General features: G+C 51.4%; 6 non-coding genes across 6 annotated transcripts; all 6 read right to left on the bottom strand.

Moving 5' to 3' along the window:
* Positions 1–2,814: 2,814 nt before the first annotated feature.
* Positions 2,815–2,886, bottom strand: TRNAD-GUC (transfer RNA aspartic acid (anticodon GUC)). Its single transcript has one exon. It is a non-coding gene; the product is annotated as a tRNA-Asp (tRNA).
* A 7,288-nt stretch (positions 2,887–10,174) lies between these two features.
* On the bottom strand, positions 10,175–10,246 carry TRNAD-GUC (transfer RNA aspartic acid (anticodon GUC)). The gene has a single exon. It is a non-coding gene; the product is annotated as a tRNA-Asp (tRNA).
* A 1,397-nt stretch (positions 10,247–11,643) lies between these two features.
* On the bottom strand, positions 11,644–11,715 carry TRNAD-GUC (transfer RNA aspartic acid (anticodon GUC)). The gene has a single exon. It is a non-coding gene; the product is annotated as a tRNA-Asp (tRNA).
* Positions 11,716–13,111: 1,396 nt separating this feature from the next.
* Positions 13,112–13,183, bottom strand: TRNAD-GUC (transfer RNA aspartic acid (anticodon GUC)). The gene has a single exon. It is a non-coding gene; the product is annotated as a tRNA-Asp (tRNA).
* Positions 13,184–17,500: 4,317 nt separating this feature from the next.
* TRNAD-GUC (transfer RNA aspartic acid (anticodon GUC)) lies at positions 17,501–17,572 on the bottom strand. Its single transcript has one exon. It is a non-coding gene; the product is annotated as a tRNA-Asp (tRNA).
* A 1,397-nt stretch (positions 17,573–18,969) lies between these two features.
* Positions 18,970–19,041, bottom strand: TRNAD-GUC (transfer RNA aspartic acid (anticodon GUC)). Its single transcript has one exon. It is a non-coding gene; the product is annotated as a tRNA-Asp (tRNA).
* Between the last annotated feature and the right edge of the window lie 3,353 nt (positions 19,042–22,394).

Below are 22,394 nucleotides of genomic sequence, written 5' to 3'. Positions count from 1 at the left end.
GACCACCTAGCTGGCCTAGGGGGTCTCATTTTCCCCCGTCAAACGGCTTGCCCGATCTAAGGCTAATTTCTTTCTTTTTATCGGCACCAGGCTTAAAACTCAGTTTAAGGCGATAGTTCCGGGCTATGTTTGACTCCAGAGTTGAATCTGTCATCCCGCATTTCCTCAGCAAATCAAGCTACCCATCTCAAGTCTCATGAGCTGAGGACGGCAAAGTCCCTGTGGGCTTAGGACAGTCAAAGAAACCCCTGGGCTGCATGCTAAGCCCCTTTTCGGCTTCACTTTCCGAATCCTGCCCTAGCTTGCGATTAGTTTTTTTCTCACTTCTTGCCCCCATCTCCCACCTTGCCTCATGGTCTCCCCTCCTCTGCGCACCTGACAGTTTGCCTGCCCTTCCACTGCCTGTCTCCAGACTTTCCAAGGAGAAAAGGCAAAGCACTAAAGCGGGCCGGGCAACGGGTCAAGTTCCGCTTTCGGCGACTAGCAGGGAGGTAGCGTGGCCGAGCGGTCTAAGGCGCTGGATTAAGGCTCCAGTCTCTTCGGAGGCGTGGGTTCAAATCCCACCGCTGCCACTTTTCCTGGCCTTGCATTTTAAAGAAGAACGTAACGTTGACCTCTTCCTTCATTAGTGCCACCTCTGTCGCAATGAGCAAGCGGATGGTATGCCACACCCTGCAGGAAAAAGGTTTCGCTTCTGACGTCTTGCTTTTCTGGACATCCAGTCTCAAGTTTCCCATCTGGAACGGCGCTCCCTGCTGCTTTGTGAAGGCTTGCTGCAAGAGCCTTCGAAACCCAGGAGCTCTTGCGTTGAGCTGTGACGCGTCCTGGGAAGACCTCCCGTTGCAGCGGAATGAGCCCCACTTCCAGGGCGTGCTGGTAGCAAATTTCCCACAGCCCACAGGGAGCAAACGATCCCAGGTGTGATGTATCACCAGGAGAGGCTGAGATGAGAGTAAGGGTTCACGCGTGTGCCCGGACCGAGGTTAATGATGGGATTAGAGCTAGGGTTAGATGCAGGGAAAGAGTGAGAGTTATAATTAGGGATAAAGCTAACAGGTGATCATTACTCGTCATGTAACATGATACAAAGGGTCAGAAGAGGAACTGATTCAGGGTTACAATTTGGACTTCGCAGACAACAGGAGCACTAAATGGTGCTGAGGGGGACTCAATAAAGTGGACCGGCCGCCTAATGTAAGCAATTGTGCACAAATATTGTACGATGACTAGCGTTGCCGGTGCTTTTTTCTTAAAGAGTCAGTTCTTGGCACCCATTCCCTACTTGACTCAGCCTAATCTTCAAGAATATTTGTCAAGAACTAAAAAAAATCCAGAAAAGGTTTAACCTCCCCGTCGGGGAATTGAACCCCGGTCTCCCGCGTGACAGGCGGGGATACTGACCACTTTACTAACGAGGAGACGTGAGGGCATGAAATGAACAGCTGCTGATGTCTGCACAGCATCCAGCGACCACCTAGCTGGCCTAGGGGGTCTCATTTTCCCCCGTCAAACGGCTTGCCCGATCTAAGGCTAATTTCTTTCTTTTTATCGGCACCAGGCTTAAAACTCAGTTTAAGGCGATAGTTCCGGGCTATGTTTGACTCCAGAGTTGAATCTGTCATCCCGCATTTCCTCAGCAAATCAAGCTACCCATCTCAAGTCTCATGAGCTGAGGACGGCAAAGTCCCTGTGGGCTTAGGACAGTCAAAGAAACCCCTGGGCTGCATGCTAAGCCCCTTTTCGGCTTCACTTTCCGAATCCTGCCCTAGCTTGCGATTAGTTTTTTTCTTACTTCTTGCCCCCATCTCCCACCTTGCCTCATGGTCTCCCCTCCTCTGCGCACCTGACAGTTTGCCTGCCCTTCCACTGCCTGTCTCCAGACTTTCCAAGGAGAAAAGGCAAAGCACTAAAGCGGGCCGGGCAACGGGTCAAGTTCCGCTTTCGGCGACTAGCAGGGAGGTAGCGTGGCCCAGCGGTCTAAGGCGCTGGATTAAGGCTCCAGTCTCTTCGGAGGCGTGGGTTCAAATCCCACCGCTGCCACTTTTCCTGGCCTTGCATTTTAAAGAAGAACGTAACGTTGACCTCTTCCTTCATTAGTGCCACCTCTGTCGCAATGAGCAAGCGGATGGTATGCCACACCCTGCAGGAAAAAGGTTTCACTTCTGACGTCTTGCTTTTCTGGACATCCAGTCTCAAGTTTCCCATCTGGAACGGCGCTCCCTGCTGCTTTGTGAAGGCTTGCTGCAAGAGCCTTCGAAACCCAGGAGCTCTTGCGTTGAGCTGTGACGCGTCCTGGGAAGACCTCCCGTTGCAGCGGAATGAGCCCCACTTCCAGGGCGTGCTGGTAGCAAATTTCCCACAGCCCACAGGGAGCAAACGATCCCAGGTGTGATGTATCACCAGGAGAGGCTGAGATGAGAGTAGGGGTTCACGCGTGTGCCCGGACCGAGGTTAATGATGGGATTAGAGCTAGGGTTAGATGCAGGGAAAGAGTGAGAGTTATAATTAGGGATAAAGCTAACAGGTGATCATTACTCGTCATGTAACATGATACAAAGGGTCAGAAGAGGAACTGATTCAGGGTTACAATTTGGACTTCGCAGACAACAGGAGCACTAAATGGTGCTGAGGGGGACTCAATAAAGTGGACCGGCCGCCTAATGTAAGCAATTGTGCACAAATATTGTACGATGACTAGCGTTGCCGGTGCTTTTTTCTTAAAGAGTCAGTTCTTGGCACCCATTCCCTACTTGACTCAGCCTAATCTTCAAGAATATTTGTCAAGAACTAAAAAAAATCCAGAAAAGGTTTAACCTCCCCGTCGGGGAATTGAACCCCGGTCTCCCGCGTGACAGGCGGGGATACTGACCACTATACTAACGAGGAGACGTGAGGGCATGAAATGAACAGCTGCTGATGTCTGCACAGCATCCAGCGACCACCTAGCTGGCCTAGGGGGGTCTCATTTTCCCCCGTCAAACGGCTTGCCCGATCTAAGGCTAATTTCTTTCTTTTTATCGGCACCAGGCTTAAAACTCAGTTTAAGGCGATAGTTCCGGGCTATGTTTGACTCCAGAGTTGAATCTGTCATCCCGCATTTCCTCAGCAAATCAAGCTACCCATCTCAAGTCTCATGAGCTGAGGACGGCAAAGTCCCTGTGGGCTTAGGACAGTCAAAGAAACCCCTGGGCTGCATGCTAAGCCCCTTTTCGGCTTCACTTTCCGAATCCTGCCCTAGCTTGCGATTAGTTTTTTTCTCACTTCTTGCCCCCATCTCCCACCTTGCCTCATGGTCTCCCCTCCTCTGCGCACCTGACAGTTTGCCTGCCCTTCCACTGCCTGTCTCCAGACTTTCCAAGGAGAAAAGGCAAAGCACTAAAGCGGGCCGGGCAACGGGTCAAGTTCCGCTTTCGGCGACTAGCAGGGAGGTAGCGTGGCCGAGCGGTCTAAGGCGCTGGATTAAGGCTCCAGTCTCTTCGGAGGCGTGGGTTCAAATCCCACCGCTGCCACTTTTCCTGGCCTTGCATTTTAAAGAAGAACGTAACGTTGACCTCTTCCTTCATTAGTGCCACCTCTGTCGCAATGAGCAAGCGGATGGTATGCCACACCCTGCAGGAAAAAGGTTTCGCTTCTGACGTCTTGCTTTTCTGGACATCCAGTCTCAAGTTTCCCATCTGGAACGGCGCTCCCTGCTGCTTTGTGAAGGCTTGCTGCAAGAGCCTTCGAAACCCAGGAGCTCTTGCGTTGAGCTGTGACGCGTCCTGGGAAGACCTCCCGTTGCAGCGGAATGAGCCCCACTTCCAGGGCGTGCTGGTAGCAAATTTCCCACAGCCCACAGGGAGCAAACGATCCCAGGTGTGATGTATCACCAGGAGAGGCTGAGATGAGAGTAAGGGTTCACGCGTGTGCCCGGACCGAGGTTAATGATGGGATTAGAGCTAGGGTTAGATGCAGGGAAAGAGTGAGAGTTATAATTAGGGATAAAGCTAACAGGTGATCATTACTCGTCATGTAACATGATACAAAGGGTCAGAAGAGGAACTGATTCAGGGTTACAATTTGGACTTCGCAGACAACAGGAGCACTAAATGGTGCTGAGGGGGACTCAATAAAGTGGACCGGCCGCCTAATGTAAGCAATTGTGCACAAATATTGTACGATGACTAGCGTTGCCGGTGCTTTTTTCTTAAAGAGTCAGTTCTTGGCACCCATTCCCTACTTGACTCAGCCTAATCTTCAAGAATATTTGTCAAGAACTAAAAAAAATCCAGAAAAGGTTTAACCTCCCCGTCGGGGAATTGAACCCCGGTCTCCCGCGTGACAGGCGGGGATACTGACCACTACACTAACGAGGAGACGTGAGGGCATGAAATGAACAGCTGCTGATGTCTGCACAGCATCCAGCGACCACCTAGCTGGCCTAGGGGGTCTCATTTTCCCCCGTCAAACGGCTTGCCCGATCTAAGGCTAATTTCTTTCTTTTTATCGGCACCAGGCTTAAAACTCAGTTTAAGGCGATAGTTCCGGGCTATGTTTGACTCCAGAGTTGAATCTGTCATCCCGCATTTCCTCAGCAAATCAAGCTACCCATCTCAAGTCTCATGAGCTGAGGACGGCAAAGTCCCTGTGGGCTTAGGACAGTCAAAGAAACCCCTGGGCTGCATGCTAAGCCCCTTTTCGGCTTCACTTTCCGAATCCTGCCCTAGCTTGCGATTAGTTTTTTTCTCACTTCTTGCCCCCATCTCCCACCTTGCCTCATGGTCTCCCCTCCTCTGCGCACCTGACAGTTTGCCTGCCCTTCCACTGCCTGTCTCCAGACTTTCCAAGGAGAAAAGGCAAAGCACTAAAGCGGGCCGGGCAACGGGTCAAGTTCCGCTTTCGGCGACTAGCAGGGAGGTAGCGTGGCCGAGCGGTCTAAGGCGCTGGATTAAGGCTCCAGTCTCTTCGGAGGCGTGGGTTCAAATCCCACCGCTGCCACTTTTCCTGGCCTTGCATTTTAAAGAAGAACGTAACGTTGACCTCTTCCTTCATTAGTGCCACCTCTGTCGCAATGAGCAAGCGGATGGTATGCCACACCCTGCAGGAAAAAGGTTTCGCTTCTGACGTCTTGCTTTTCTGGACATCCAGTCTCAAGTTTCCCATCTGGAACGGCGCTCCCTGCTGCTTTGTGAAGGCTTGCTGCAAGAGCCTTCGAAACCCAGGAGCTCTTGCGTTGAGCTGTGACGCGTCCTGGGAAGACCTCCCGTTGCAGCGGAATGAGCCCCACTTCCAGGGCGTGCTGGTAGCAAATTTCCCACAGCCCACAGGGAGCAAACGATCCCAGGTGTGATGTATCACCAGGAGAGGCTGAGATGAGAGTAAGGGTTCACGCGTGTGCCCGGACCGAGGTTAATGATGGGATTAGAGCTAGGGTTAGATGCAGGGAAAGAGTGAGAGTTATAATTAGGGATAAAGCTAACAGGTGATCATTACTCGTCATGTAACATGATACAAAGGGTCAGAAGAGGAACTGATTCAGGGTTACAATTTGGACTTCGCAGACAACAGGAGCACTAAATGGTGCTGAGGGGGACTCAATAAAGTGGACCGGCCGCCTAATGTAAGCAATTGTGCACAAATATTGTACGATGACTAGCGTTGCCGGTGCTTTTTTCTTAAAGAGTCAGTTCTTGGCACCCATTCCCTACTTGACTCAGCCTAATCTTCAAGAATATTTGTCAAGAACTAAAAAAAATCCAGAAAAGGTTTAACCTCCCCGTCGGGGAATTGAACCCCGGTCTCCCGCGTGACAGGCGGGGATACTGACCACTTTACTAACGAGGAGACGTGAGGGCATGAAATGAACAGCTGCTGATGTCTGCACAGCATCCAGCGACCACCTAGCTGGCCTAGGGGGTCTCATTTTCCCCCGTCAAACGGCTTGCCCGATCTAAGGCTAATTTCTTTCTTTTTATCGGCACCAGGCTTAAAACTCAGTTTAAGGCGATAGTTCCGGGCTATGTTTGACTCCAGAGTTGAATCTGTCATCCCGCATTTCCTCAGCAAATCAAGCTACCCATCTCAAGTCTCATGAGCTGAGGACGGCAAAGTCCCTGTGGGCTTAGGACAGTCAAAGAAACCCCTGGGCTGCATGCTAAGCCCCTTTTCGGCTTCACTTTCCGAATCCTGCCCTAGCTTGCGATTAGTTTTTTTCTTACTTCTTGCCCCCATCTCCCACCTTGCCTCATGGTCTCCCCTCCTCTGCGCACCTGACAGTTTGCCTGCCCTTCCACTGCCTGTCTCCAGACTTTCCAAGGAGAAAAGGCAAAGCACTAAAGCGGGCCGGGCAACGGGTCAAGTTCCGCTTTCGGCGACTAGCAGGGAGGTAGCGTGGCCGAGCGGTCTAAGGCGCTGGATTAAGGCTCCAGTCTCTTCGGAGGCGTGGGTTCAAATCCCACCGCTGCCACTTTTCCTGGCCTTGCATTTTAAAGAAGAACGTAACGTTGACCTCTTCCTTCATTAGTGCCACCTCTGTCGCAATGAGCAAGCGGATGGTATGCCACACCCTGCAGGAAAAAGGTTTCGCTTCTGACGTCTTGCTTTTCTGGACATCCAGTCTCAAGTTTCCCATCTGGAACGGCGCTCCCTGCTGCTTTGTGAAGGCTTGCTGCAAGAGCCTTCGAAACCCAGGAGCTCTTGCGTTGAGCTGTGACGCGTCCTGGGAAGACCTCCCGTTGCAGCGGAATGAGCCCCACTTCCAGGGCGTGCTGGTAGCAAATTTCCCACAGCCCACAGGGAGCAAACGATCCCAGGTGTGATGTATCACCAGGAGAGGCTGAGATGAGAGTAAGGGTTCACGCGTGTGCCCGGACCGAGGTTAATGATGGGATTAGAGCTAGGGTTAGATGCAGGGAAAGAGTGAGAGTTATAATTAGGGATAAAGCTAACAGGTGATCATTACTCGTCATGTAACATGATACAAAGGGTCAGAAGAGGAACTGATTCAGGGTTACAATTTGGACTTCGCAGACAACAGGAGCACTAAATGGTGCTGAGGGGGACTCAATAAAGTGGACCGGCCGCCTAATGTAAGCAATTGTGCACAAATATTGTACGATGACTAGCGTTGCCGGTGCTTTTTTCTTAAAGAGTCAGTTCTTGGCACCCATTCCCTACTTGACTCAGCCTAATCTTCAAGAATATTTGTCAAGAACTAAAAAAAATCCAGAAAAGGTTTAACCTCCCCGTCGGGGAATTGAACCCCGGTCTCCCGCGTGACAGGCGGTCTCCCGCGTGACAGGCGGGGATACTGACCACTATACTAACGAGGAGACGTGATGGCATGAAATGAACAGCTGCTGATGTCTGCACAGCATCCAGCGACCACCTAGCTGGCCTAGGGGGTCTCATTTTCCCCCGTCAAACGGCTTGCCCGATCTAAGGCTAATTTCTTTCTTTTTATCGGCACCAGGCTTAAAACTCAGTTTAAGGCGATAGTTCCGGGCTATGTTTGACTCCAGAGTTGAATCTGTCATCCCGCATTTCCTCAGCAAATCAAGCTACCCATCTCAAGTCTCATGAGCTGAGGACGGCAAAGTCCCTGTGGGCTTAGGACAGTCAAAGAAACCCCTGGGCTGCATGCTAAGCCCCTTTTCGGCTTCACTTTCCGAATCCTGCCCTAGCTTGCGATTAGTTTTTTTCTCACTTCTTGCCCCCATCTCCCACCTTGCCTCATGGTCTCCCCTCCTCTGCGCACCTGACAGTTTGCCTGCCCTTCCACTGCCTGTCTCCAGACTTTCCAAGGAGAAAAGGCAAAGCACTAAAGCGGGCCGGGCAACGGGTCAAGTTCCGCTTTCGGCGACTAGCAGGGAGGTAGCGTGGCCGAGCGGTCTAAGGCGCTGGATTAAGGCTCCAGTCTCTTCGGAGGCGTGGGTTCAAATCCCACCGCTGCCACTTTTCCTGGCCTTGCATTTTAAAGAAGAACGTAACGTTGACCTCTTCCTTCATTAGTGCCACCTCTGTCGCAATGAGCAAGCGGATGGTATGCCACACCCTGCAGGAAAAAGGTTTCGCTTCTGACGTCTTGCTTTTCTGGACATCCAGTCTCAAGTTTCCCATCTGGAACGGCGCTCCCTGCTGCTTTGTGAAGGCTTGCTGCAAGAGCCTTCGAAACCCAGGAGCTCTTGCGTTGAGCTGTGACGCGTCCTGGGAAGACCTCCCGTTGCAGCGGAATGAGCCCCACTTCCAGGGCGTGCTGGTAGCAAATTTCCCACAGCCCACAGGGAGCAAACGATCCCAGGTGTGATGTATCACCAGGAGAGGCTGAGATGAGAGTAAGGGTTCACGCGTGTGCCCGGACCGAGGTTAATGATGGGATTAGAGCTAGGGTTAGATGCAGGGAAAGAGTGAGAGTTATAATTAGGGATAAAGCTAACAGGTGATCATTACTCGTCATGTAACATGATACAAAGGGTCAGAAGAGGAACTGATTCAGGGTTACAATTTGGACTTCGCAGACAACAGGAGCACTAAATGGTGCTGAGGGGGACTCAATAAAGTGGACCGGCCGCCTAATGTAAGCAATTGTGCACAAATATTGTACGATGACTAGCGTTGCCGGTGCTTTTTTCTTAAAGAGTCAGTTCTTGGCACCCATTCCCTACTTGACTCAGCCTAATCTTCAAGAATATTTGTCAAGAACTAAAAAAAATCCAGAAAAGGTTTAACCTCCCCGTCGGGGAATTGAACCCCGGTCTCCCGCGTGACAGGCGGGGATACTGACCACTTTACTAACGAGGAGACGTGAGGGCATGAAATGAACAGCTGCTGATGTCTGCACAGCATCCAGCGACCACCTAGCTGGCCTAGGGGGTCTCATTTTCCCCCGTCAAACGGCTTGCCCGATCTAAGGCTAATTTCTTTCTTTTTATCGGCACCAGGCTTAAAACTCAGTTTAAGGCGATAGTTCCGGGCTATGTTTGACTCCAGAGTTGAATCTGTCATCCCGCATTTCCTCAGCAAATCAAGCTACCCATCTCAAGTCTCATGAGCTGAGGACGGCAAAGTCCCTGTGGGCTTAGGACAGTCAAAGAAACCCCTGGGCTGCATGCTAAGCCCCTTTTCGGCTTCACTTTCCGAATCCTGCCCTAGCTTGCGATTAGTTTTTTTCTTACTTCTTGCCCCCATCTCCCACCTTGCCTCATGGTCTCCCCTCCTCTGCGCACCTGACAGTTTGCCTGCCCTTCCACTGCCTGTCTCCAGACTTTCCAAGGAGAAAAGGCAAAGCACTAAAGCGGGCCGGGCAACGGGTCAAGTTCCGCTTTCGGCGACTAGCAGGGAGGTAGCGTGGCCGAGCGGTCTAAGGCGCTGGATTAAGGCTCCAGTCTCTTCGGAGGCGTGGGTTCAAATCCCACCGCTGCCACTTTTCCTGGCCTTGCATTTTAAAGAAGAACGTAACGTTGACCTCTTCCTTCATTAGTGCCACCTCTGTCGCAATGAGCAAGCGGATGGTATGCCACACCCTGCAGGAAAAAGGTTTCACTTCTGACGTCTTGCTTTTCTGGACATCCAGTCTCAAGTTTCCCATCTGGAACGGCGCTCCCTGCTGCTTTGTGAAGGCTTGCTGCAAGAGCCTTCGAAACCCAGGAGCTCTTGCGTTGAGCTGTGACGCGTCCTGGGAAGACCTCCCGTTGCAGCGGAATGAGCCCCACTTCCAGGGCGTGCTGGTAGCAAATTTCCCACAGCCCACAGGGAGCAAACGATCCCAGGTGTGATGTATCACCAGGAGAGGCTGAGATGAGAGTAGGGGTTCACGCGTGTGCCCGGACCGAGGTTAATGATGGGATTAGAGCTAGGGTTAGATGCAGGGAAAGAGTGAGAGTTATAATTAGGGATAAAGCTAACAGGTGATCATTACTCGTCATGTAACATGATACAAAGGGTCAGAAGAGGAACTGATTCAGGGTTACAATTTGGACTTCGCAGACAACAGGAGCACTAAATGGTGCTGAGGGGGACTCAATAAAGTGGACCGGCCGCCTAATGTAAGCAATTGTGCACAAATATTGTACGATGACTAGCGTTGCCGGTGCTTTTTTCTTAAAGAGTCAGTTCTTGGCACCCATTCCCTACTTGACTCAGCCTAATCTTCAAGAATATTTGTCAAGAACTAAAAAAAATCCAGAAAAGGTTTAACCTCCCCGTCGGGGAATTGAACCCCGGTCTCCCGCGTGACAGGCGGGGATACTGACCACTATACTAACGAGGAGACGTGAGGGCATGAAATGAACAGCTGCTGATGTCTGCACAGCATCCAGCGACCACCTAGCTGGCCTAGGGGGGTCTCATTTTCCCCCGTCAAACGGCTTGCCCGATCTAAGGCTAATTTCTTTCTTTTTATCGGCACCAGGCTTAAAACTCAGTTTAAGGCGATAGTTCCGGGCTATGTTTGACTCCAGAGTTGAATCTGTCATCCCGCATTTCCTCAGCAAATCAAGCTACCCATCTCAAGTCTCATGAGCTGAGGACGGCAAAGTCCCTGTGGGCTTAGGACAGTCAAAGAAACCCCTGGGCTGCATGCTAAGCCCCTTTTCGGCTTCACTTTCCGAATCCTGCCCTAGCTTGCGATTAGTTTTTTTCTCACTTCTTGCCCCCATCTCCCACCTTGCCTCATGGTCTCCCCTCCTCTGCGCACCTGACAGTTTGCCTGCCCTTCCACTGCCTGTCTCCAGACTTTCCAAGGAGAAAAGGCAAAGCACTAAAGCGGGCCGGGCAACGGGTCAAGTTCCGCTTTCGGCGACTAGCAGGGAGGTAGCGTGGCCGAGCGGTCTAAGGCGCTGGATTAAGGCTCCAGTCTCTTCGGAGGCGTGGGTTCAAATCCCACCGCTGCCACTTTTCCTGGCCTTGCATTTTAAAGAAGAACGTAACGTTGACCTCTTCCTTCATTAGTGCCACCTCTGTCGCAATGAGCAAGCGGATGGTATGCCACACCCTGCAGGAAAAAGGTTTCGCTTCTGACGTCTTGCTTTTCTGGACATCCAGTCTCAAGTTTCCCATCTGGAACGGCGCTCCCTGCTGCTTTGTGAAGGCTTGCTGCAAGAGCCTTCGAAACCCAGGAGCTCTTGCGTTGAGCTGTGACGCGTCCTGGGAAGACCTCCCGTTGCAGCGGAATGAGCCCCACTTCCAGGGCGTGCTGGTAGCAAATTTCCCACAGCCCACAGGGAGCAAACGATCCCAGGTGTGATGTATCACCAGGAGAGGCTGAGATGAGAGTAAGGGTTCACGCGTGTGCCCGGACCGAGGTTAATGATGGGATTAGAGCTAGGGTTAGATGCAGGGAAAGAGTGAGAGTTATAATTAGGGATAAAGCTAACAGGTGATCATTACTCGTCATGTAACATGATACAAAGGGTCAGAAGAGGAACTGATTCAGGGTTACAATTTGGACTTCGCAGACAACAGGAGCACTAAATGGTGCTGAGGGGGACTCAATAAAGTGGACCGGCCGCCTAATGTAAGCAATTGTGCACAAATATTGTACGATGACTAGCGTTGCCGGTGCTTTTTTCTTAAAGAGTCAGTTCTTGGCACCCATTCCCTACTTGACTCAGCCTAATCTTCAAGAATATTTGTCAAGAACTAAAAAAAATCCAGAAAAGGTTTAACCTCCCCGTCGGGGAATTGAACCCCGGTCTCCCGCGTGACAGGCGGGGATACTGACCACTATACTAACGAGGAGACGTGATGGCATGAAATGAACAGCTGCTGATGTCTGCACAGCATCCAGCGACCACCTAGCTGGCCTAGGGGGTCTCATTTTCCCCCGTCAAACGGCTTGCCCGATCTAAGGCTAATTTCTTTCTTTTTATCGGCACCAGGCTTAAAACTCAGTTTAAGGCGATAGTTCCGGGCTATGTTTGACTCCAGAGTTGAATCTGTCATCCCGCATTTCCTCAGCAAATCAAGCTACCCATCTCAAGTCTCATGAGCTGAGGACGGCAAAGTCCCTGTGGGCTTAGGACAGTCAAAGAAACCCCTGGGCTGCATGCTAAGCCCCTTTTCGGCTTCACTTTCCGAATCCTGCCCTAGCTTGCGATTAGTTTTTTTCTTACTTCTTGCCCCCATCTCCCACCTTGCCTCATGGTCTCCCCTCCTCTGCGCACCTGACAGTTTGCCTGCCCTTCCACTGCCTGTCTCCAGACTTTCCAAGGAGAAAAGGCAAAGCACTAAAGCGGGCCGGGCAACGGGTCAAGTTCCGCTTTCGGCGACTAGCAGGGAGGTAGCGTGGCCGAGCGGTCTAAGGCGCTGGATTAAGGCTCCAGTCTCTTCGGAGGCGTGGGTTCAAATCCCACCGCTGCCACTTTTCCTGGCCTTGCATTTTAAAGAAGAACGTAACGTTGACCTCTTCCTTCATTAGTGCCACCTCTGTCGCAATGAGCAAGCGGATGGTATGCCACACCCTGCAGGAAAAAGGTTTCGCTTCTGACGTCTTGCTTTTCTGGACATCCAGTCTCAAGTTTCCCATCTGGAACGGCGCTCCCTGCTGCTTTGTGAAGGCTTGCTGCAAGAGCCTTCGAAACCCAGGAGCTCTTGCGTTGAGCTGTGACGCGTCCTGGGAAGACCTCCCGTTGCAGCGGAATGAGCCCCACTTCCAGGGCGTGCTGGTAGCAAATTTCCCACAGCCCACAGGGAGCAAACGATCCCAGGTGTGATGTATCACCAGGAGAGGCTGAGATGAGAGTAAGGGTTCACGCGTGTGCCCGGACCGAGGTTAATGATGGGATTAGAGCTAGGGTTAGATGCAGGGAAAGAGTGAGAGTTATAATTAGGGATAAAGCTAACAGGTGATCATTACTCGTCATGTAACATGATACAAAGGGTCAGAAGAGGAACTGATTCAGGGTTACAATTTGGACTTCGCAGACAACAGGAGCACTAAATGGTGCTGAGGGGGACTCAATAAAGTGGACCGGCCGCCTAATGTAAGCAATTGTGCACAAATATTGTACGATGACTAGCGTTGCCGGTGCTTTTTTCTTAAAGAGTCAGTTCTTGGCACCCATTCCCTACTTGACTCAGCCTAATCTTCAAGAATATTTGTCAAGAACTAAAAAAAATCCAGAAAAGGTTTAACCTCCCCGTCGGGGAATTGAACCCCGGTCTCCCGCGTGACAGGCGGGGATACTGACCACTATACTAACGAGGAGACGTGAGGGCATGAAATGAACAGCTGCTGATGTCTGCACAGCATCCAGCGACCACCTAGCTGGCCTAGGGGGTCTCATTTTCCCCCGTCAAACGGCTTGCCCGATCTAAGGCTAATTTCTTTCTTTTTATCGGCACCAGGCTTAAAACTCAGTTTAAGGCGATAGTTCCGGGCTATGTTTGACTCCAGAGTTGAATCTGTCATCCCGCATTTCCTCAGCAAATCAAGCTACCCATCTCAAGTCTCATGAGCTGAGGACGGCAAAGTCCCTGTGGGCTTAGGACAGTCAAAGAAACCCCTGGGCTGCATGTTAAGCCCCTTTTCGGCTTCACTTTCCGAATCCTGCCCTAGCTTGCGATTAGTTTTTTTCTTACTTCTTGCCCCCATCTCCCACCTTGCCTCATGGTCTCCCCTCCTCTGCGCACCTGACAGTTTGCCTGCCCTTCCACTGCCTGTCTCCAGACTTTCCAAGGAGAAAAGGCAAAGCACTAAAGCGGGCCGAGCAACGGGTCAAGTTCCGCTTTCGGCGACTAGCAGGGAGGTAGCGTGGCCGAGCGGTCTAAGGCGCTGGATTAAGGCTCCAGTCTCTTCGGAGGCGTGGGTTCAAATCCCACCGCTGCCACTTTTCCTGGCCTTGCATTTTAAAGAAGAACGTAACGTTGACCTCTTCCTTCATTAGTGCCACCTCTGTCGCAATGAGCAAGCGGATGGTATGCCACACCCTGCAGGAAAAAGGTTTCGCTTCTGACGTCTTGCTTTTCTGGACATCCAGTCTCAAGTTTCCCATCTGGAACGGCGCTCCCTGCTGCTTTGTGAAGGCTTGCTGCAAGAGCCTTCGAAACCCAGGAGCTCTTGCGTTGAGCTGTGACGCGTCCTGGGAAGACCTCCCGTTGCAGCGGAATGAGCCCCACTTCCAGGGCGTGCTGGTAGCAAATTTCCCACAGCCCACAGGGAGCAAACGATCCCAGGTGTGATGTATCACCAGGAGAGGCTGAGATGAGAGTAGGGGTTCACGCGTGTGCCAGGACCGAGGTTAATGATGGGATTAGAGCTAGGGTTAGATGCAGGGAAAGAGTGAGAGTTATAATTAGGGATAAAGCTAACAGGTGATCATTACTCGTCATGTAACATGATACAAAGGGTCAGAAGAGGAACTGATTCAGGGTTACAATTTGGACTTCGCAGACAACAGGAGCACTAAATGGTGCTGAGGGGGACTCAATAAAGTGGACCGGCCGCCTAATGTAAGCAATTGTGCACAAATATTGTACGATGACTAGCGTTGCCGGTGCTTTTTTCTTAAAGAGTCAGTTCTTGGCACCCATTCCCTACTTGACTCAGCCTAATCTTCAAGAATATTTGTCAAGAACTAAAAAAAATCCAGAAAAGGTTTAACCTCCCCGTCGGAATTGAACCCCGGTCTCCCGCGTGACAGGCGGGGATACTGACCACTATACTAACGAGGAGACGTGAGGGCATGAAATGAACAGCTGCTGATGTCTGCACAGCATCCAGCGACCACCTAGCTGGCCTAGGGGGGTCTCATTTTCCCCCGTCAAACGGCTTGCCCGATCTAAGGCTAATTTCTTTCTTTTTATCGGCACCAGGCTTAAAACTCAGTTTAAGGCGATAGTTCCGGGCTATGTTTGACTCCAGAGTTGAATCTGTCATCCCGCATTTCCTCAGCAAATCAAGCTACCCATCTCAAGTCTCATGAGCTGAGGACGGCAAAGTCCCTGTGGGCTTAGGACAGTCAAAGAAACCCCTGGGCTGCATGCTAAGCCCCTTTTCGGCTTCACTTTCCGAATCCTGCCCTAGCTTGCGATTAGTTTTTTTCTCACTTCTTGCCCCCATCTCCCACCTTGCCTCATGGTCTCCCCTCCTCTGCGCACCTGACAGTTTGCCTGCCCTTCCACTGCCTGTCTCCAGACTTTCCAAGGAGAAAAGGCAAAGCACTAAAGCGGGCCGGGCAACGGGTCAAGTTCCGCTTTCGGCGACTAGCAGGGAGGTAGCGTGGCCGAGCGGTCTAAGGCGCTGGATTAAGGCTCCAGTCTCTTCGGAGGCGTGGGTTCAAATCCCACCGCTGCCACTTTTCCTGGCCTTGCATTTTAAAGAAGAACGTAACGTTGACCTCTTCCTTCATTAGTGCCACCTCTGTCGCAATGAGCAAGCGGATGGTATGCCACACCCTGCAGGAAAAAGGTTTCGCTTCTGACGTCTTGCTTTTCTGGACATCCAGTCTCAAGTTTCCCATCTGGAACGGCGCTCCCTGCTGCTTTGTGAAGGCTTGCTGCAAGAGCCTTCGAAACCCAGGAGCTCTTGCGTTGAGCTGTGACGCGTCCTGGGAAGACCTCCCGTTGCAGCGGAATGAGCCCCACTTCCAGGGCGTGCTGGTAGCAAATTTCCCACAGCCCACAGGGAGCAAACGATCCTAGGTGTGATGTATCACCAGGAGAGGCTGAGATGAGAGTAAGGGTTCACGCGTGTGCCCGGACCGAGGTTAATGATGGGATTAGAGCTAGGGTTAGATGCAGGGAAAGAGTGAGAGTTATAATTAGGGATAAAGCTAACAGGTGATCATTACTCGTCATGTAACATGATACAAAGGGTCAGAAGAGGAACTGATTCAGGGTTACAATTTGGACTTCGCAGACAACAGGAGCACTAAATGGTGCTGAGGGGGACTCAATAAAGTGGACCGGCCGCCTAATGTAAGCAATTGTGCACAAATATTGTACGATGACTAGCGTTGCCGGTGCTTTTTTCTTAAAGAGTCAGTTCTTGGCACCCATTCCCTACTTGACTCAGCCTAATCTTCAAGAATATTTGTCAAGAACTAAAAGAAATCCAGAAAAGGTTTAACCTCCCCGCCCGGTCTCCCGCGTGACAGGCGGGGATACTGACCACTATACTAACGAGGAGACGTGAGGGCATGAAATGAACAGCTGCTGATGTCTGCACAGCATCCAGCGACCACCTAGCTGGCCTAGGGGGTCTCATTTTCCCCCGTCAAACGGCTTGCCCGATCTAAGGCTAATTTCTTTCTTTTTATCGGCACCAGGCTTAAAACTCAGTTTAAGGCGATAGTTCCGGGCTATGTTTGACTCCAGAGTTGAATCTGTCATCCCGCATTTCCTCAGCAAATCAAGCTACCCATCTCAAGTCTCATGAGCTGAGGACGGCAAAGTCCCTGTGGGCTTAGGACAGTCAAAGAAACCCCTGGGCTGCATGCTAAGCCCCTTTTCGGCTTCACTTTCCGAATCCTGCCCTAGCTTGCGATTAGTTTTTTTCTTACTTCTTGCCCCCATCTCCCACCTTGCCTCATGGTCTCCCCTCCTCTGCGCACCTGACAGTTTGCCTGCCCTTCCACTGCCTGTCTCCAGACTTTCCAAGGAGAAAAGGCAAAGCACTAAAGCGGGCCGGGCAACGGGTCAAGTTCCGCTTTCGGCGACTAGCAGGGAGGTAGCGTGGCCGAGCGGTCTAAGGCGCTGGATTAAGGCTCCAGTCTCTTCGGAGGCGTGGGTTCAAATCCCACCGCTGCCACTTTTCCTGGCCTTGCATTTTAAAGAAGAACGTAACGTTGACCTCTTCCTTCATTAGTGCCACCTCTGTCGCAATGAGCAAGCGGATGGTATGCCACACCCTGCAGGAAAAAGGTTTCGCTTCTGACGTCTTGCTTTTCTGGACATCCAGTCTCAAGTTTCCCATCTGGAACGGCGCTCCCTGCTGCTTTGTGAAGGCTTGCTGCAAGAGCCTTCGAAACCCAGGAGCTCTTGCGTTGAGCTGTGACGCGTCCTGGGAAGACCTCCCGTTGCAGCGGAATGAGCCCCACTTCCAGGGCGTGCTGGTAGCAAATTTCCCACAGCCCACAGGGAGCAAACGATCCCAGGTGTGATGTATCACCAGGAGAGGCTGAGATGAGAGTAAGGGTTCACGCGTGTGCCCGGACCGAGGTTAATGATGGGATTAGAGCTAGGGTTAGATGCAGGGAAAGAGTGAGAGTTATAATTAGGGATAAAGCTAACAGGTGATCATTACTCGTCATGTAACATGATACAAAGGGTCAGAAGAGGAACTGATTCAGGGTTACAATTTGGACTTCGCAGACAACAGGAGCACTAAATGGTGCTGAGGGGGACTCAATAAAGTGGACCGGCCGCCTAATGTAAGCAATTGTGCACAAATATTGTACGATGACTAGCGTTGCCGGTGCTTTTTTCTTAAAGAGTCAGTTCTTGGCACCCATTCCCTACTTGACTCAGCCTAATCTTCAAGAATATTTGTCAAGAACTAAAAAAAATCCAGAAAAGGTTTAACCTCCCCGTCGGGGAATTGAACCCCGGTCTCCCGCGTGACAGGCGGGGATACTGACCACTATACTAACGAGGAGACGTGAGGGCATGAAATGAACAGCTGCTGATGTCTGCACAGCATCCAGCGACCACCTAGCTGGCCTAGGGGGGTCTCATTTTCCCCCGTCAAACGGCTTGCCCGATCTAAGGCTAATTTCTTTCTTTTTATCGGCACCAGGCTTAAAACTCAGTTTAAGGCGATAGTTCCGGGCTATGTTTGACTCCAGAGTTGAATCTGTCATCCCGCATTTCCTCAGCAAATCAAGCTACCCATCTCAAGTCTCATGAGCTGAGGACGGCAAAGTCCCTGTGGGCTTAGGACAGTCAAAGAAACCCCTGGGCTGCATGCTAAGCCCCTTTTCGGCTTCACTTTCCGAATCCTGCCCTAGCTTGCGATTAGTTTTTTTCTCACTTCTTGCCCCCATCTCCCACCTTGCCTCATGGTCTCCCCTCCTCTGCGCACCTGACAGTTTGCCTGCCCTTCCACTGCCTGTCTCCAGACTTTCCAAGGAGAAAAGGCAAAGCACTAAAGCGGGCCGGGCAACGGGTCAAGTTCCGCTTTCGGCGACTAGCAGGGAGGTAGCGTGGCCGAGCGGTCTAAGGCGCTGGATTAAGGCTCCAGTCTCTTCGGAGGCGTGGGTTCAAATCCCACCGCTGCCACTTTTCCTGGCCTTGCATTTTAAAGAAGAACGTAACGTTGACCTCTTCCTTCATTAGTGCCACCTCTGTCGCAATGAGCAAGCGGATGGTATGCCACACCCTGCAGGAAAAAGGTTTCGCTTCTGACGTCTTGCTTTTTTGGACATCCAGTCTCAAGTTTCCCATCTGGAACGGCGCTCCCTGCTGCTTTGCGAAGGCTTGCTGCAAGAGCCTTCGAAACCCAGGAGCTCTTGCGTTGAGCTGTGACGCGTCCTGGGAAGACCTCCCGTTGCAGCGGAATGAGCCCCACTTCCAGGGCGTGCTGGTAGCAAATTTCCCACAGCCCACAGGGAGCAAACGATCCCAGGTGTGATGTATCACCAGGAGAGGCTGAGATGAGAGTAAGGGTTCACGCGTGTGCCCGGACCGAGGTTAATGATGGGATTAGAGCTAGGGTTAGATGCAGGGAAAGAGTGAGAGTTATAATTAGGGATAAAGCTAACAGGTGATCATTACTCGTCATGTAACATGATACAAAGGGTCAGAAGAGGAACTGATTCAGGGTTACAATTTGGACTTCGCAGACAACAGGAGCACTAAATGGTGCTGAGGGGGACTCAATAAAGTGGACCGGCCGCCTAATGTAAGCAATTGTGCACAAATATTGTACGATGACTAGCGTTGCCGGTGCTTTTTTCTTAAAGAGTCAGTTCTTGGCACCCATTCCCTACTTGACTCAGCCTAATCTTCAAGAATATTTGTCAAGAACTAAAAAAAATCCAGAAAAGGTTTAACCTCCCCGTCGGGGAATTGAACCCCGGTCTCCCGCGTGACAGGCGGGGATACTGACCACTATACTAACGAGGAGACGTGAGGGCATGAAATGAACAGCTGCTGATGTCTGCACAGCATCCAGCGACCACCTAGCTGGCCTAGGGGGTCTCATTTTCCCCCGTCAAACGGCTTGCCCGATCTAAGGCTAATTTCTTTCTTTTTATCGGCACCAGGCTTAAAACTCAGTTTAAGGCGATAGTTCCGGGCTATGTTTGACTCCAGAGTTGAATCTGTCATCCCGAATTTCCTCAGCAAATCAAGCTACCCATCTCAAGTCTCATGAGCTGAGGACGGCAAAGTCCCTGTGGGCTTAGGACAGTCAAAGAAACCCCTGGGCTGCATGCTAAGCCCCTTTTCGGCTTCACTTTCCGAATCCTGCCCTAGCTTGCGATTAGTTTTTTTCTCACTTCTTGCCCCCATCTCCCACCTTGCCTCATGGTCTCCCCTCCTCTGCGCACCTGACAGTTTGCCTGCCCTTCCACTGCCTGTCTCCAGACTTTCCAAGGAGAAAAGGCAAAGCACTAAAGCGGGCCGGGCAACGGGTCAAGTTCCGCTTTCGGCAACTAGCAGGGAGGTAGCGTGGCCGAGCGGTCTAAGGCGCTGGATTAAGGCTCCAGTCTCTTCGGAGGCGTGGGTTCAAATCCCACCGCTGCCACTTTTCCTGGCCTTGCATTTTAAAGAAGAACGTAACGTTGACCTCTTCCTTCATTAGTGCCACCTCTGTCGCAATGAGCAAGCGGATGGTATGCCACACCCTGCAGGAAAAAGGTTTCGCTTCTGACGTCTTGCTTTTCTGGACATCCAGTCTCAAGTTTCCCATCTGGAACGGCGCTCCCTGCTGCTTTGTGAAGGCTTGCTGCAAGAGCCTTCGAAACCCAGGAGCTCTTGCGTTGAGCTGTGACGCGTCCTGGGAAGACCTCCCGTTGCAGCGGAATGAGCCCCACTTCCAGGGCGTGCTGGTAGCAAATTTCCCACAGCCCATAGGGAGCAAACGATCCCAGGTGTGATGTATCACCAGGAGAGGCTGAGATGAGAGTAAGGGTTCACGCGTGTGCCCGGACCGAGGTTAATGATGGGATTAGAGCTAGGGTTAGATGCAGGGAAAGAGTGAGAGTTATAATTAGGGATAAAGCTAACAGGTGATCATTACTCGTCATGTAACATGATACAAAGGGTCAGAAGAGGAACTGATTCAGGGTTACAATTTGGACTTCGCAGACAACAGGAGCACTAAATGGTGCTGAGGGGGACTCAATAAAGTGGACCGGCCGCCTAATGTAAGCAATTGTGCACAAATATTGTACGATGACTAGCGTTGCCGGTGCTTTTTTCTTAAAGAGTCAGTTCTTGGCACCCATTCCCTACTTGACTCAGCCTAATCTTCAAGAATATTTGTCAAGAACTAAAAAAAATCCAGAAAAGGTTTAACCTCCCCGTCGGGGAATTGAACCCCGGTCTGCCGCGTGACAGGCGGGGATACTGACCACTATACTAACGAGGAGACGTGAGGGCATGAAATGAACAGCTGCTGATGTCTGCACAGCATCCAGCGACCACCTAGATGGCCTAGGGGGTCTCATTTTCCCCCGTCAAACGGCTTGCCCGATCTAAGGCTAATTTCTTTCTTTTTATCGGCACCAGGCTTAAAACTCAGTTTAAGGCGATAGTTCCGGGCTATGTTTGACTCCAGAGTTGAATCTGTCATCCCGCATTTCCTCAGCAAATCAAGCTACCCATCTCAAGTCTCATGAGCTGAGGACGGCAAAGTCCCTGTGGGCTTAGGACAGTCAAAGAAACCCCTGGGCTGCATGCTAAGCCCCTTTTCGGCTTCACTTTCCGAATCCTGCCCTAGCTTGCGATTAGTTTTTTTCTCACTTCTTGCCCCCATCTCCCACCTTGCCTCATGGTCTCCCCTCCTCTGCGCACCTGACAGTTTGCCTGCCCTTCCACTGCCTGTCTCCAGACTTTCCAAGGAGAAAAGGCAAAGCACTAAAGCGGGCCGGGCAACGGGTCAAGTTCCGCTTTCGGCGACTAGCAGGGAGGTAGCGTGGCCGAGCGGTCTAAGGCGCTGGATTAAGGCTCCAGTCTCTTCGGAGGCGTGGGTTCAAATCCCACCGCTGCCACTTTTCCTGGCCTTGCATTTTAAAGAAGAACGTAACGTTGACCTCTTCCTTCATTAGTGCCACCTCTGTCGCAATGAGCAAGCGGATGGTATGCCACACCCTGCAGGAAAAAGGTTTCGCTTCTGACGTCTTGCTTTTCTGGACATCCAGTCTCAAGTTTCCCATCTGGAACGGCGCTCCCTGCTGCTTTGTGAAGGCTTGCTGCAAGAGCCTTCGAAACCCAGGAGCTCTTGCGTTGAGCTGTGACGCGTCCTGGGAAGACCTCCCGTTGCAGCGGAATGAGCCCCACTTCCAGGGCGTGCTGGTAGCAAATTTCCCACAGCCCACAGGGAGCAAACGATCCCAGGTGTGATGTATCACCAGGAGAGGCTGAGATGAGAGTAAGGGTTCACGCGTGTGCCCGGACCGAGGTTAATGATGGGATTAGAGCTAGGGTTAGATGCAGGGAAAGAGTGAGAGTTATAATTAGGGATAAAGCTAACAGGTGATCATTACTCGTCATGTAACATGATACAAAGGGTCAGAAGAGGAACTGATTCAGGGTTACAATTTGGACTTCGCAGACAACAGGAGCACTAAATGGTGCTGAGGGGGACTCAATAAAGTGGACCGGCCGCCTAATGTAAGCAATTGTGCACAAATATTGTACGATGACTAGCGTTGCCGGTGCTTTTTTCTTAAAGAGTCAGTTCTTGGCACCCATTCCCTACTTGACTCAGCCTAATCTTCAAGAATATTTGTCAAGAACTAAAAAAAATCCAGAAAAGGTTTAACCTCCCCGTCGGGGAATTGAACCCCGGTCTCCCGCGTGACATATACTGACCACTTTACTAACGAGGAGACGTGAGGGCATGAAATGAACAGCTGCTGATGTCTGCACAGCATCCAGCGACCACCTAGCTGGCCTAGGGGGTCTCATTTTCCCCCGTCAAACGGCTTGCCCGATCTAAGGCTAATTTCTTTCTTTTTATCGGCACCAGGCTTAAAACTCAGTTTAAGGCGATAGTTCCGGGCTATGTTTGACTCCAGAGTTGAATCTGTCATCCCGCATTTCCTCAGCAAATCAAGCTACCCATCTCAAGTCTCATGAGCTGAGGACGGCAAAGTCCCTGTGGGCTTAGGACAGTCAAAGAAACCCCTGGGCTGCATGCTAAGCCCCTTTTCGGCTTCACTTTCCGAATCCTGCCCTAGCTTGCGATTAGTTTTTTTCTCACTTCTTGCCCCCATCTCCCACCTTGCCTCATGGTCTCCCCTCCTCTGCGC

Source organism: Ambystoma mexicanum, chromosome 1p, assembly GCF_040938575.1.
Source record: "Ambystoma mexicanum isolate Mex_15411 chromosome 1p, UKY_AmexF1_1, whole genome shotgun sequence".
NCBI classification, from domain to species: domain Eukaryota; kingdom Metazoa; phylum Chordata; class Amphibia; order Caudata; family Ambystomatidae; genus Ambystoma; species Ambystoma mexicanum.
This window is presented reverse-complemented; position numbering and strand designations above follow the sequence as displayed.